The following is a 14,869-nucleotide window of genomic DNA, read 5'->3' as shown; positions in this document are numbered from 1 at the left end:
GGAATGATGTTGTTGGGAATGAAAATATAAAGAGATTGAGTTGAAATGAGAATGAGGAAATTATGTGAGGGTTTCCACCCGTGACATTCGCAGATTCGGCATTTGAAGATTTCCCATGAAATCAGAGAAATATGACCCACCTCCCTTCTGTTGGGGTCAGCTGTAGTAACTTTTTTTTTTGCCCAAGTCCTTCACGAACCGACTGTCTAACCCCCTCCTATACATAGCACGGGTACCTCGCTCGTGTTTTCGTAAAGGATGTGTACTTCTGTTCAAGCAAGATCGTAATTCAAATATAGTTAAATATTGACAAAGATTGTTTGCTCCCCCCACGACACCCCCACCAATCAATAACATCAATGCCAATTCATAGTAGCCAGCATTTCTTTTTCTCTCCACATTCATCATGCCAATGGCTCTCAACAGTGATTACTTACAATGCGGCATCTCAAGTGATTAGGAGTATATCATCGATTATGGAAGGTGAGAGATTGGTTGGGGAGAGGTGATTCCTCCAGTTTGGGATGGGGTTGAGGATGACTTACTGGGGAAAGAACAGAGGACAACAACAACAAAAAAAGATAAACCATTTGTGGAAATTTTTATTTTAACAAAATATAAAGTTGTAATATATAGATGGAGGAATCGTTGAGGACTTTTTCTATCTTTGTATGCAGCACAAGGCTGCAGCATAGCATTATTTAGTGCAGAGTGTAGCTGTGCTGCTGATGCAGGGCTCCTATTACCATGAATCCAGAACTCATTTTGGCAACTGTAGAAGGATGACAGGTCAAGTCAACCATACCTGGTGTGAATTTAATGGCATGACAGGGGCTTGAACTCAAGACCCAAAGATCTTGAGCCAGCCCCCTTATCTGTGAAGTCAACACCAGGCTGACATAGCCTTTAAGGTGAAGAAAATCGTGAAATCCTGGAAGAAGAAGAACTCAACAACATTCATGGGATACAATTAGACTCAAGATGAAAATGAGAATTTACTGCAGTTGAAAAATAAAACCATTGCATGCTCTACACAAGGAAACAAAATACCATTAGAGTTGGGTCGCCTGCCTGATAAAACCCGACAAAGGTGAAGGTATGTCTGCCCCAACTACACAGTATTACTACTACTACTGCTACTACTACTACGAGTACTACTTCAACTTTAAAGGCCCCAAATTATTCCCACCTTGTGGGGTTGGTCGGTGATAGCTTTTGATCAAGTCTTTCACGACTGGCTGGCCAGTTGGTTTGGGCGAGAATTTACCACACTGTAAGTCATCACTGATGAATATTCTGGTCAGGGTGCCGGCGATAACTACCGTATTCTTCTCCAAAAGACACCGTGGGATTTTTAGCATCCATGAACCAATGGCAATAGACGGGACACCCAGTTTAACGTCCATCTGAGGGACACCGCACCCTCTCTTTCTCTTGTTCCTTTTGTTCTGTTACATGCTGATCCATTCTGTGTTTAGTTCTTCCACGAGCCTTGACTTTATACACAAGAAAGCATACCATGCGGTGCAACGTCCTGCGTGCGCGAAGGACCAATCTGAGATGATAGTCAGGTTGCGAGTGGGACCCAGACGTTTGACAGCTCAAAGGTAAGTGCACTATCTCTGCACTAACCTGTCAGACCTCTGACCGAAGTTCACAACTGATACTTGAATTACAAAGAAATGTCATCTGAAAATCATTCAACCCTATGCTCCAATGACAAGTCTTGTTGATGAAGTGCCACTGACAGGATGGCTCAGGGGTAGTATACTCGCCTTTTTTTCATTCCGCTTTCTATTATCTGCAAGAATAACTTACAACTACAAAGCATTGCCCTGGTGCTTTAAGGGTAAGGCATCACATTATGAAGTCCTCAATCCATCACAGAGGACATTGAGGTGGCTGTCCTGCTTGCCAACAGTCGCTTATGTACTTTAAAGAACTCATTGGATCATTAGAGAAGAGTAGGCCATTGTGTGCTTGTGACCTGATAGCATTTGAAGTTCCTGCGCTGACTCTACCACTGGCAATGTAATGGCACACAACCCAATGCATTTCATATCATGAGTGCTTTGACAGAAGCTAATCCCCTGTCAAGTTTATTGTTCAAAAGAAATTCAATCTCCCATCCCCTCTCTCCCCCCCCCACCCCCCAGACAGCATTCCCAGCACCCAGACCCCACTCCCACCACTCCTTCCCTTCTTCCTTCACTGCTCAGGCACAGACAAAAAATGCTACTTACCCCCAAAAAACAATTCAAGCACATATTTCGACCTTCATACACACATTGTCAGCAATGAAAAACAAAATGCATTACAAATGACTTTGCAAACCCAAGGAGAACTCAATTTATCTTCGGACTGAAGTTGTGTCTGCACTAGTGACATATGCCATTTGTGGTCTATAATGCAGCGTTTTGTACCTGCGTACGTTATGTTCTGCTGAATTGCACCCTGCAGCAGTGACAAGTTTTAAGGAAAATGCAATCAATTCGTGGGCAGGTCAGCATGGAGGTCTATATCAAACGTCAGTGTTTTGTTTTCAAAGCGTTTTCAACAAATGTAATCGACAAGCACATGGACCAACGAACACAGGGATGTGTTATTCAATATGTGTTTGCAATGGCATATTTTGTTTGCTGTAAATAAAAAAAACAAATGAAATGCTTAATTTATCTCCATTCACAAACTATCTGCATTCTTGCTCCATAAACCCCAATAACTTTGATCAAGAATAGCTCGTGGAGAAGATGTCCCAAATGCACCACTTGCCCCAATTCATTCCAGTTTCCCCCCTTCACATTGGCAATTCGTTTTCACATTTCAATACCACGCTGCCAGAGCCTCCTCAAATCAGGCCAAACATGTATTCTCTCTTTCGAATAAAAGTAGAGTACTCGTTAGTTCAGGAATTATATTTAATAGTTTCAAATACCTGCACATAAAACATAAGCGGTGAAACAAACCCTTACGTTGGTCAATATATAATTTCACAACCTCACAAACATTTGGTAAATGCCAGAACTTGGCCTCCTCTCCTCTGGTCTCCCTCTGCTCTCTCAGCCCTACGACCATCCTTAACCCCTCCAAGACATACGCGTTCCTCCAGCAACCCCCTCCTGGTTCAACTCACAAAGTCCAGGCTTCCCACCCACCCCGAGTATTTTGTTCCTTTTCACTCCCATTTGTGTAACTGCCTTCCAGAGACCATTCACTTGCACTTGACCCTCCAGTGCTTTCAAGCAAGCAGTGAACTACCATTTCATGTCATCCTCCATCGTTGCCCACAATATTTTTGACCCCCACTGACCTTAGCTCACTTAACCCTCTTACTTATAGGCTACTGTGTTTCTTTCCCTCCCCTCTCTCCTCTTTTGTTGTAATACCATTCCCTTACGGATTCTATCCAACTGTGGCCCCAGTGTCACTAAGTTGCCCTTTTGCCCTCTGTCAACTCGGTGGTCTTTCAGTCTTCTACCATCTCCTCTCCGGTCTCGCCCCCCCCTCCTCTGTCTGTGATATGTCCCCATCATACTTCCGCAGGGCGCTCAAGGTCCGTCAACAACCCCCTTTTGGTAAAACTACCAAAATCACGAATCGCTGCTCACCTTCACTCTTTAATTCCTCTTTCTCCCACCTTTGGAATAAACTCCCACAATCTCTTCAATCCCATTCTTCCCTCCAGGCCTTCAAAACAGCTGTTCACCACCACCTCTTATCATCCCCCATCCAAATCCTCGATCTTTTCTACCCCCATTAATCCACCCAAACCCACATCCTTCAAATGCCCTGCTTTCCTTCCTGAAAGTCCCTGTAATGTCCATCTTGTATACCCCATGTTCCCCACCCCATCCCTCTCCCTTCCACAGATTTCCTAATATCTCTGTTCCCCACTGCTTTGCCCTTCACTGTCCTGCCCCTCTTGTCACATGCCCCCCCTTGCTGTGCATTATATTTTAGCTCTCATACGAGCCTCATCAATGTATACAAAACAAAAAAAACTCGATCTTCCATGAGCCTTCATCAAGTATCCAAAAATAACTTCACAAAATAGAACAAATATATTAAACACATGCAGTCTCAAATAAACAGGGCTGGCAGGATAGCCTAGACATGTGCCAACACTTGCCTCTGAGCACACTTGCTTCTACCTTGAGTTTGAATCTTAGCACAGCTGCTATGAACAAATTCTGGTGTTTTGCAGGTGCAGCAATTCATCAATGTGTGTGCCGTCCGTCGGATTGACGTTGGACTGGACATCCTGTCTGCCACATGAGTTGGTGGACGTTAAAGATACTACGGTATTCTTCGTGAAGAGTAGGTGAGCAATCGCCACTCATCTATTGCCAACTCCCCAACCCAAAATTCTCCTCCACCAACACTTACAGTACCTCAACACAATGTACAACCTTTTACTCCAAATCATTATTTGAAACAATTTTGAGAAGGAAAGGGGGTGGGGGGGAGTGTAAGGCTTAGCTGCCATTACTGCAAATGCATTTTCGAGCCCCCTCCCCAAATAAATAAATAAAGCAAATTTTTCATTCACTCCCACAATTTCAAAATTGCTGTCTCTAAAGGCTGTTTTCATGATACCTGCTGGCCATGTGGGAAGGTTTTCATGGAGGCAATAGCTGGTATGGCAATGAGCCCACTTGTAATCACTGGTAGAATTGTACTCATGAATTTCTATGTTTGTGTAGGTGTGTTTTTATAATGCATTTCTATTATCATTTGTGATTTTGTCAGTACAGTGAGGAAAAAAAAAAGAAAGAAACCAATTTATTTCTGCCTCCACTACACTAACCACCTCCCCTTTCTCATTTCTTATTCCAGCCACCCTGCATGTTATGAAAAGTTATTAATGTAACATAAAACAAGTCCAGCTGTTCCATGTACCTTTTACAGTGTTGCCAGTTCTTCTGCTTCCCCATTCACCATCTGCATAGTTTGATAAGCTTGTAAAGGTTCATGACAGTTTCAGATGTGGTGGTCCCTTCAAGTAACACAGATAACCATACACAGTATTTCTGTAGAATAATGCAATCTGACCACCACACTTGTGTGGTTAGCATTCCCTGTGCACAATATTCCACGGGAGCAGACATAGGCCAGCCGGATAAGTGTCATGTTTGAAGGGAATGTTCCAGAAAGGTAATGGGGATCAGATTTCAATCCAAGTGGATTCAATTCAACCATTTGTTTGGCTGATTTATATCGGCAACCTCGCTACCACCCCTCATATATAATCATTGTAAAATCCTCGGGCTTGATTTTGTTTTGTGAAGATAACAAAATAAATAAATAAATGAATGCAATGGAATCGTGCAGCATCGAGCAAACATGAACCTAATGCAACCAAAAAAATCAGGTAAAAGGTACACAGTTGCCATGCGTATGGCATTCTTGCATCTGGCAGTCTGTGTAAAACAAGATGGCATGCTTTTTCAAACTTCCAGCAGCTGTGCGCAGCAGAGCCGACACTGCCTACCTGCCGAAAACTAACAAAACATACTTATTGCCAAAGTGAGCAGATGTGGCATCACCTTGGCTAACATAATTTGCAGGTTTGATACTTTTAGGACTTATGTTTCGATTTTAAATGCCAGGAAGAGTTTCTTGATTGATCTCACCCTTCCAGTCTCGCCATTGTTTCATCTCACCCATCCAGTTGTCTTTAAATTCTGTTTCCCCTCCACTACGTTTGGACACATACAAATATTGGTCATTGTCTCAACAAAAGCAATCTATCTTTTTACTTCGACTTATTTCTTTATTATCCTATCCCTAAAGCCATCTCTTTACATTCATCTTGTGCTGCTCATTATGCCAGTTATTCAAAGTGATTGTATTACTCATTTCAGAACCAATGTTTAAATGTGATGTTTTCTCAAATATTTTTCTGTACTCCTGAACAAGGTGTGCCTGACTGATGTTGAATTCTCCCTGAACATTTTTGGTCATATCTTGTATGAGTTTTGATAACTGCATAGAATGTGTTGGATCTGAAATAATTGGACACATGAGGAGAAAGCAATGAATCCATTGGCCTGTCAATGATCAACTGCACTTGTGCTACAAAAGACCACTTTTTTGCTTGGTCTTGTCAAATGGTACTTCATGTAATTCATATTACATATAACTCTGACTGTTGTTAGCGAGAGACCACAACGCCACAAAATGTGCCTGTTCACAATGGCTAACTGGCAGAGCAGCAATCTGCCCTCTCAAAAAATGACTGGGCTGCCTTCTCCACTGCATCTGGAGTTGATATTGATTCTGCCTGGGAATACTACTACATAAACCTACTCTTTCTAATGCACTTGTTTATCACATCCCATAAGTGACTACTATATCCGTACTTTAGATCTGAGTGAATAAATCCTGTGGTGTTGTGGTTTCGATGAAGCAGCTTGCTTTGTCAACATGGAAAGTTAACCCAATTGAGAGTAACCTTCGGTCACGAGCAACAAATGTATTGCCCATCCTTAGGCAAGCTAGGAAACATTCTTGCTATTCTCTCGGATTAACTCTCCAACCAGTCTCCTTCAAAGTCCTGGTGGTGCCTTGTAATGTTCATTTCTGCTGCATGTTCCCCTAATCCCTCAAATGGGCTCACTTTAGAATCTCCCTGAGATACAAGAGAATGTCTCAACTCGGTGTTTGCTTCCAAATCTCATGTACCCAACCCACCCTGCTTTGTCCCTACCTTACTCCATCATAACCACTGCCTTGGGTGAAAACATAACCTCCTTCAACTTCGGTGGTGGAGGTAGTAAAAAACATTATCTGCATGAACATCTGAGAGACACCGTAGAAGTGTGAGAATTATCATACTATAGTATCATGTCCTGTTTGTGTGTTTGTTTGACTTCTACGCACTCCTAAACCGTGAGACGGAATGAATGTGAAAACTGGTGGTTGTACTTCAGGAATTCCCAGGACGGTTTTCGGCATAACAAAGGTCATAGCCCATGTGGTTCGGCGTGGGGGGGGCAATTCTCTCGATGTAAATATGGATCATATAGCACGCCTGGTGGAAGCCGGTATTACAAGTCATTATAAAATACACCACAGACATCATTGGAGTGTGGGGGTGGAAGGGTGGCGAGCAGGGAGAATTGGCTGTCTGTAAGGATGGATTCTTTGCTAGTAAGTGCAATTCTGAGAGTGTCATGAATAAATAAAATTTAAATTCCTAAAATATTTTGAATTTGTGCAAATATAGCATCTTTTGTGTGCTATGTTATTCGTAAATATGGCAGAGGCTGAAGATGGTTTTGATGACATGAGGTGAAGACAACAGGTACCTCAGTAGAGGATAAATGGGGCTTCTGAGGCAGCCATACAAATGAATGGGGAAAAGGGAAAAACTTTGTCTCAAGGTCCAAAAAGCCTAAAATAGGAGACTGATTTCCTCCCCTCCCATACAAGCAAATGTAAAATTGAGACTATCTCAAGGCCCAAAAGTCCAAAATAGGAGACTGATCTCTGCCCCATTGAGCAAATGTAAAATTGAGATTTACTGATTAAAGCACTTCTTTCCTTTTATATTTTCATTCCACTCAAAGAGCGAACCAATGAATATTTGTCCATGTTCTACTTTGGGGAATAACTGAATTCTCCTATTACATTCATCTCCATCGAGTATATTCACAAAGATTACTTTGGAACTTAGTTCTTGGTTTAGATGTCTTTGTTGAGCAGAAATGAAATGATAAACTTCTCTTAATGCTCTTGTCTGACCACCTCCTGAGCCACATATCATTTTGAGATTGCAGTAAATTTTTTCCATTGTTCACTTGATAACCATCAAAGTTTTCAGTCCATTCAAGAATAATTTTTTCTTCTTTACATCCTCCAACTTATTTGTAATTAAATCTATCCACTTTTACCCCGGTTATTTCTTCAATAAGACTTATTTGATATTTCTCATATTCTTTATGTTTTCCATTTAAATACCAAGGCTGATTACATCCCCACTCTTTGGTTTGGTTATTGCTTGGTTCTCTCATTTGTAAATCAGTAAAAAAACGACGGGATCCTCTTAAAATTCCCAACCCAATATCTTAACACTTATACTTATAATCATAAGAGAGACTATTGATTCCATTCTCTAAAATATATATTTTATCATCAAAAGCTCCTCATGCTTTCTTATTTTTCTCTTCTGTATATAGTTGATGTTTATAACTTCTTATTGTATTCATTTTTCTGTACTCTTCCTTCTTTAAGGTTAAACAGTTGTAATAATATTTTAAGTTTATTGTTTCCTTGATTATATTTTTCTTTATTCCCTTAAGCTTCTTATCACACCTTTCAATGTTATTATCAATATATGTAAAAGCATAAGACTTTGATCTCAATCCTATAAATTTACTCATGACCTTCCCACCCAATTCATATTTAAACTCACCAATAACCTTTTTATTCTTTGATGAAAACAACACATCACCTGACTTATAATTACTTGAATCATATATATCAATATTATCAATCATATCCTCATATACATCACTTGTCTTAATTTCTAATATAAAACGATCTGTATCCATATATAACAACGACACATTATCCTTACACTTTGATTTTAACTTATTACAGTAATAGTCATACATTAATGACTTTGACAAGTCCAGAATTGATGTTCCTATAGAAATAGGTTTATCCATTTCAATACTCACTTTTTTCAAATGAATAGCACAAAAGTTCTCTGAAAACACCTCCGCTCATTCAAAACTTGGTCTATTAATTAAACTTTGCAGCCTGTTTCCAAGATGTAGCAAGTCTTATGTTTTGTCGATTCCTAACATTTTCCAGTCTTTCCAAATACAGCATGATACATTAATTTATAAAAGTCCTCAAAATCTGTTTTTGCTTCTGTTCTCCTTTTTGTGTTAAAATCAATATACTTCTTTAACCAATGACTGTTTAAATTTCAAAATCCGATGAATTTTCCTCACTCTCAACCCAGTCGAGAAATATTGTCTCAAGTTCCTTTGATGCAAAACATAACTTTCTTTATCATTTAATGTAGTAAGTAGTTTTTTTCTGGAGATTTACCTTTTATATGAAATGACTGTTGATAATCACTTAACCATTCTTTTCTTGGACTTTCTTTATCAGGGGCATAAGGTAGGTCTTTATGTTTGTGATGAAGTTCTTCTGGATATTTTAAATCAACCTCAAAATAATATCCAGCTTCAGCTTCATCCAATTCTTTTGGAGAGGAGACAACAATGTCTTGTAAAACTTTTTCATAATGTTTTTCTTCAATCCATTTCAGTTTTCTATAAGGGAAAGATTGAGACATAGCCCACCCATACAAATTGTTAGCATCATAATACATCAGGTAAGAGTTGTCCTCATTCTTATTATAATCAGGAAGATATTTGTTATTTGCTTCAGCATATCTCTTGGAACATACTTGAGATATTCCTCCTCTTTTAGCCCTCTCTATCATAAAAGGCATATCTATATCACTGATTAATTCCAAATTCTGTTTTGTCATTTTTAACAAAGCACTCCAAGCCAAACCCAGGGCTGTGTAATAGTGAACGCGGTCTAATCCATCAGAATTTTTATTATGACAGACTGTTCTAAAATTTTCAGACATCAGTTTTAAGATACAAATCATGATATTCTCCAAGATTCTTTATATTAAACTTCTCCCAAACCTTTTTAGCTTGTGCATAATCTCTATCGGAAGAATGAGTTTTATTCAACTTGCCATAGAAACTTTCCTTTGAAGGAAGTTGTGTTTCTTTAAACTTCTCAAATGAATCCATTTAGTCATACGGATATATTCCCTTTTGTGATAAGAGATCAATCTCTTCTTGATTTGAGAAATGTGATTTAAGATTCAGTAAGTTTTTAATATTTGATGCTAAGTTAGATAATTGACTTGCCATAAACTTGTTTGTGTCAAGAAATCTGATATGGGTTATAGAGGATGTATGAATTGTTTTTGTGAATGAGATGTATTTTTAATCTGTGTTAGGAATGGCAGAAATATCTTCAGATATCTTTGAAAGTTCATTTATAAATAGATGTGCAGCATAGTGAGCGTTGTTGTGATGAAAGACAGGAATAAAGTTTGGAGGCTTGTAATTAAGATTACAACGGGAATGAGCTGGACCTCTATATTTACCAGTGAGATGACAGTGATCCCTAACCTTGACCTCTCCCTCAATTTTCTCCTCACAAATATGACAGATACTGTTCCTTCTAAATTCCTTTTTCTCTCCCTTTGTTAATGACATTGGTTTATAGGTTTTAACCATTATTTCTCTTCGTCATATACAGTCTTTTTCCAATCGTCTTACAAACTCCTTTGAGGTATCTTCTCCTCTATAAAGTTATAACTTGTATTCATCACCAACAGATGATTTGATATAATAACAGCAACCACAAGGAGTATGTTTTTGATATTTATTTGTGTATGATTTATTTGGATTTGGAGAAACAGTATCTATCTTTTCAAGGATACTTTCAAAATCAGCTAATATCACAAACGGATGTTTTATAGATTTGTTAAAATCTTTGAACCTGCTTTTGGTAAATTGATTACGGTTGATTTATGATTACTTCAATATTTTGAATGATGATTTAATCGTTCTTTTGTGTGAAAGGAGTTGAAACATCTCTTGCAAGGATAAGTTTTACATTTTCTCTGATATAGTTGTGATTTGGTTAATCTTGATAAATTTTTGATGAAAACATAATGTGATTTTTTTTTTCCTTTGAAGTAAAGTAGAGAAGGTCAATGTGTGTTTCATCATTTTTATAGTTGTTTGAAATTTTTCATATCTAAACTTTGTTTGTATCCGTTAATCCATATACATTTTCTCAAATTTAGGAATATCTCCCAATGACATTGGAAACTTTAAATCTTTAACATTTAATGTATTCTTGTATTTCTTATAATGTTCAACCCTTTCAGGATTCCATTGTGGAGGATGTAGGTGAGCAAGAACAGAGCATAGAAAACATTTATTATCTTTGTTTTGAATATTAACAACTGCTTTCTTAAGTTTTATCTCTTTTGGTAAATCAATATAAGAAGAAGCTTGAAGAGGATATGATTTTAAGATGTGTATATCTAAAAAGATTATTTTTGTAATAGTAAATCCACGATCTACTACAGTGTTATCAACATCTTGTTCTTGTCTCTGGAGTTCATCGTAAACATCACATCTTACAAAATCTTGAAATGACGAGATTAAGTGAGGGTTTGTCCTCATATCGGGAATAGTTTCATCGCCTTATCTTACCATATTCAATTTTACTCCCATATAAAACTTTAAAGTTTTCATTTCACTTAATGTGTTTTTAATTATAGTTTCAATACTTTGTTAAACCACATCAACAACTTCCATGATTGAAGATGGTCCAGGGTCTTGAAAGTGAAACAATCTTATTTTTATATGTCCTTTAAATGCCCCGTCAATGTTTTCAATGGAGAATGTAGTGGCACCTTCCCTTTCTTCATTGTTCTTGTGTTTGCGTGATTGAAGGTGTTTATTACAATTTTTTTTTTAAAAGAATATCATTATCACATCTATCACAATGTTTTGTTTCTTGGTCAAGTGGAGATATTTGTCTTAAAAGATTGAATGTGTGTTTGTTGGTTTGAAGGTGTTTTTTATCACATTTATATTCAGGATTACAAACATCGCAATACATTGTATTCACCATATTTATAAAATTAAACTTTGCTTAAAATGAAATTTTCTTGACGAAAATTTTGTTTAATTTACCGGTGAATCTGTGCTTAAAACAATTTTATCCTCCAACTTTTTTCACTGAATAAATACAATGTATCAAGACACAAAAGACAAGTTTCAATAAATCTCTTCATTTGTAAAAGATACTGAGAAATATGTCGAGGATGTAAAATTGAATAAAGATAAATATAACAACTATTGGATAAAAACAATTATGGTGAATAATATGAGTTCTTCAATTTCCTTCAGTGGAAGGGCTTTTAATATATCTGGAAGAACATCAATTAAAGGAGCTCTAACAGAAGTTTCTCCTCTCCTTCTGGCAATATATTAAAAACTTGAAAAAGCAATGAAACAAGAAAAAGTATCAAAAAAGAAAAACCTTATGGATGAAGCTTTAGAAAGAAAAGATAAGACCATCTGTAGTATGCAAGGAGAAATTTGTATTTTTTATCAACAACCCCACAGATGTAAATCCTAATGAAATAAAGGATGTTAATATATCAGGTGAAATGACATTTCGTTCAATAGTAGTTCAGGACCATTTTAACATTACCTTCAATATAAAAATGTAGTTGTTGAATCTGTTAATGAAAAAAAGTATATATATATATATATATATATATATATATATATATATATATATATATATATATATATATATATATATATATATATATATATATATATATATATATATATATATATATATATATATATATATATATATATATATATATATATATATATATATATATATATAGATGTTAATGTTTTTTTCTACGAATTAAATACGAGTCATTATTCAACTGAAGATTTTGAAGATTATGAGAGTGATGACAGTTATGATACCGAGAGTTTGTGTTCAAACGACAGTTATGATACTGAGAGTTGTGTTCAAACGATGGTTATGAAAGTAGTTTTATCGATGATTGTGAAAGTACCGAAGATGATATTGAAGATGAATTTTATTTGAAGTAAAGTTTTACTTTATAAATATGAATAGTTTACTAGATTTTTAGCGCCTTGAATGCCCTGATTCTCCATATGACAAATTTGAGAATTGTCCTGCATGTGATAGAGTGGGATTAAACACAGAGTCAAAAGCCTCTAAACAATGTATATTCTGTGATTATCTTCTTATTAATGATAATAAAAAATATAAAGAGAAATATTATTCTTTTAGATTTACACCAAAAATGAATTACTTCACAAGATTGATTAGAGAAATGAATGTAAAATATGAGGGTGATAACACACCTTTCCTTACAATGGAAGAAACTGAACGTATTTGAGAAATGTTCAAAGGATTGTTGTTGTATATTATTCACGATTGCCATTTTCAGGGAAATATCAACACAAGATATTGGATAAATAAAATAATGGATTATCTTGAAATTAAACCCGAACTTAGGATAAAATATAGAGTTTCTAAAAAAGCCAATAATAAATGAACTAACCTGTTTTCCAAATATATAAATGAATGATTTTTTTACCCATTTGGGAAAATAAGATAAAATTTAACAACCATAAAAATCTTCCAAATTCATTAAAATGTCTCATAGTTGGTTCAAGTGGAAGTGGAAAAACCTGCTTACTTTTAAAGATGCTCCTTACTCCCAACTTTTTAGATTAGGATAATTTAATAATTTTCACAAAGTCAAGTTTTCAACCTGAGTATCAACTATTCTCACAAGGTTTTATTGCTGGTCTTCAAAAAGAAGATATAATCGGTTTATTTAAACTTCAAAACAAACTAAATGATTACAACATGGAAGATATAATACAACTATTTTGTGATACACAGAGATATAAAAAGAAATCAAAACCGATAACTTGTATTCTTCATGATAATACAGATGATATGCCTTCTCCCCAAGATTTGGATAAATCAAACAAGAACCTCGTTATCTTTGATGATTGTGTCAATGAGAGAAACCAAATGGTAATGGATAGCCACGACACAAGAGGGAGACATTCTTCTTGTAATTGTATTTATCTTAGTCAATCATACTTTCAACTCCCTCGTCGCTCAATAAGAAACAATGGTTATACTTTTATTTTATTCAAGTTAAATTCAATAGATATAAACAATTTTTGGAGAGACAATTGTTCGACATTATGTAGTAAAAAGGAATTTGGGGATTATATGAAGCACACGACTGAAAAATATAAATATATTGTTGTGAAACAAGATGACATATTAAGGGATATATTTTTTATTTTATAAACAATTACATATATAAATGACAACTATTATTATAAATCTTGTGGGTAAATCTGCTTCTGGAAAAAACTTTCATAAATCAAGGTTCTTGTATCGTACAAATGAGAATATTTTACATTTGCTTAAAAAGCACCATGCAGTTCGTATTGTATCAACAACAACTTGAGCAATAAGACCTGGAGAAGTAGAAGGTGAAGATTATTACTATATTTCAGTGGAGGAGCATATGCAATTGAGGAATGAAGGTCAAATATTTGAGGAGGTTTCTCTTGGTACAACAAAATATTCACATTGTAAGAGTTAGTTAAAGAAACTAAAATCTAGTGGTCTTGGGATATTAGAAACTAATCCAGAAGGAATGAGACAAATTATTAAACATCTGAGTGGTGTTTAATTAGATGGCGGGTTAAGATTTTATCATTCGGTTTTGATGTTGATGAAGAAACTCAACGCAAACGTATGAAAAGCAGAGATACAAGTATTAGTGAAGAAGAAATTACAACTCGTATTAATGTTCAGAAAGAATTTGATTAAATATTTAATGAAAACGATTTATTTGAACACATATATTTTAATGATGAAGCAAAGGAAAATTTCCCTGTTGTTCTTTACAATTCATTAAATGATATTTTCCAAGAAATAAATGGATGCGAAAGAAAGAGCAAGAAGATTTAAGGAACATCAAGAGTTGGTTTCAAAATTTGTAAAACAACAGGAAGAGATAAAGAAGAAACACAGACAGAAACTAACAGGTGAAGAAGCATTTGAAAGAAAACAAGAGAAATTTTTTTTAGCACTTTAAAAAAATTCCCAAGAAAAAATTATGGATGCTTCCACAGTTCCCACAATAGAATATACTCCTAAAAAACTTCAAATGTTAAAAGATTTCAGTCAAATGACGGAGGAAGAATTAGAG

General features: G+C 35.9%; 1 long non-coding RNA gene across 1 annotated transcript in view; it reads left to right on the top strand.

The window, feature by feature from the left end:
* Positions 1–4,322, top strand: part of LOC147023255 (uncharacterized) — a 93,846-nt gene extending 89,524 nt beyond the window's left edge. The window contains exon 3 of the long non-coding RNA XR_015059738.1: positions 4,205–4,322. This is a non-coding gene — a long non-coding RNA (uncharacterized LOC147023255). The remainder of the gene's footprint in view (positions 1–4,204) is intronic.
* Positions 4,323–14,869: the final 10,547 nt, after the last annotated feature.

Source organism: Eptatretus burgeri, chromosome 7 (assembly GCF_056783735.1).
Source record: "Eptatretus burgeri isolate ZD-2024b chromosome 7, Ebu_testis_v1, whole genome shotgun sequence".
Classification (NCBI taxonomy): domain Eukaryota; kingdom Metazoa; phylum Chordata; class Myxini; order Myxiniformes; family Myxinidae; genus Eptatretus; species Eptatretus burgeri.
Note: the sequence above shows the minus strand (reverse complement) of the source record. Positions and strands in the feature narration are given on the sequence as shown.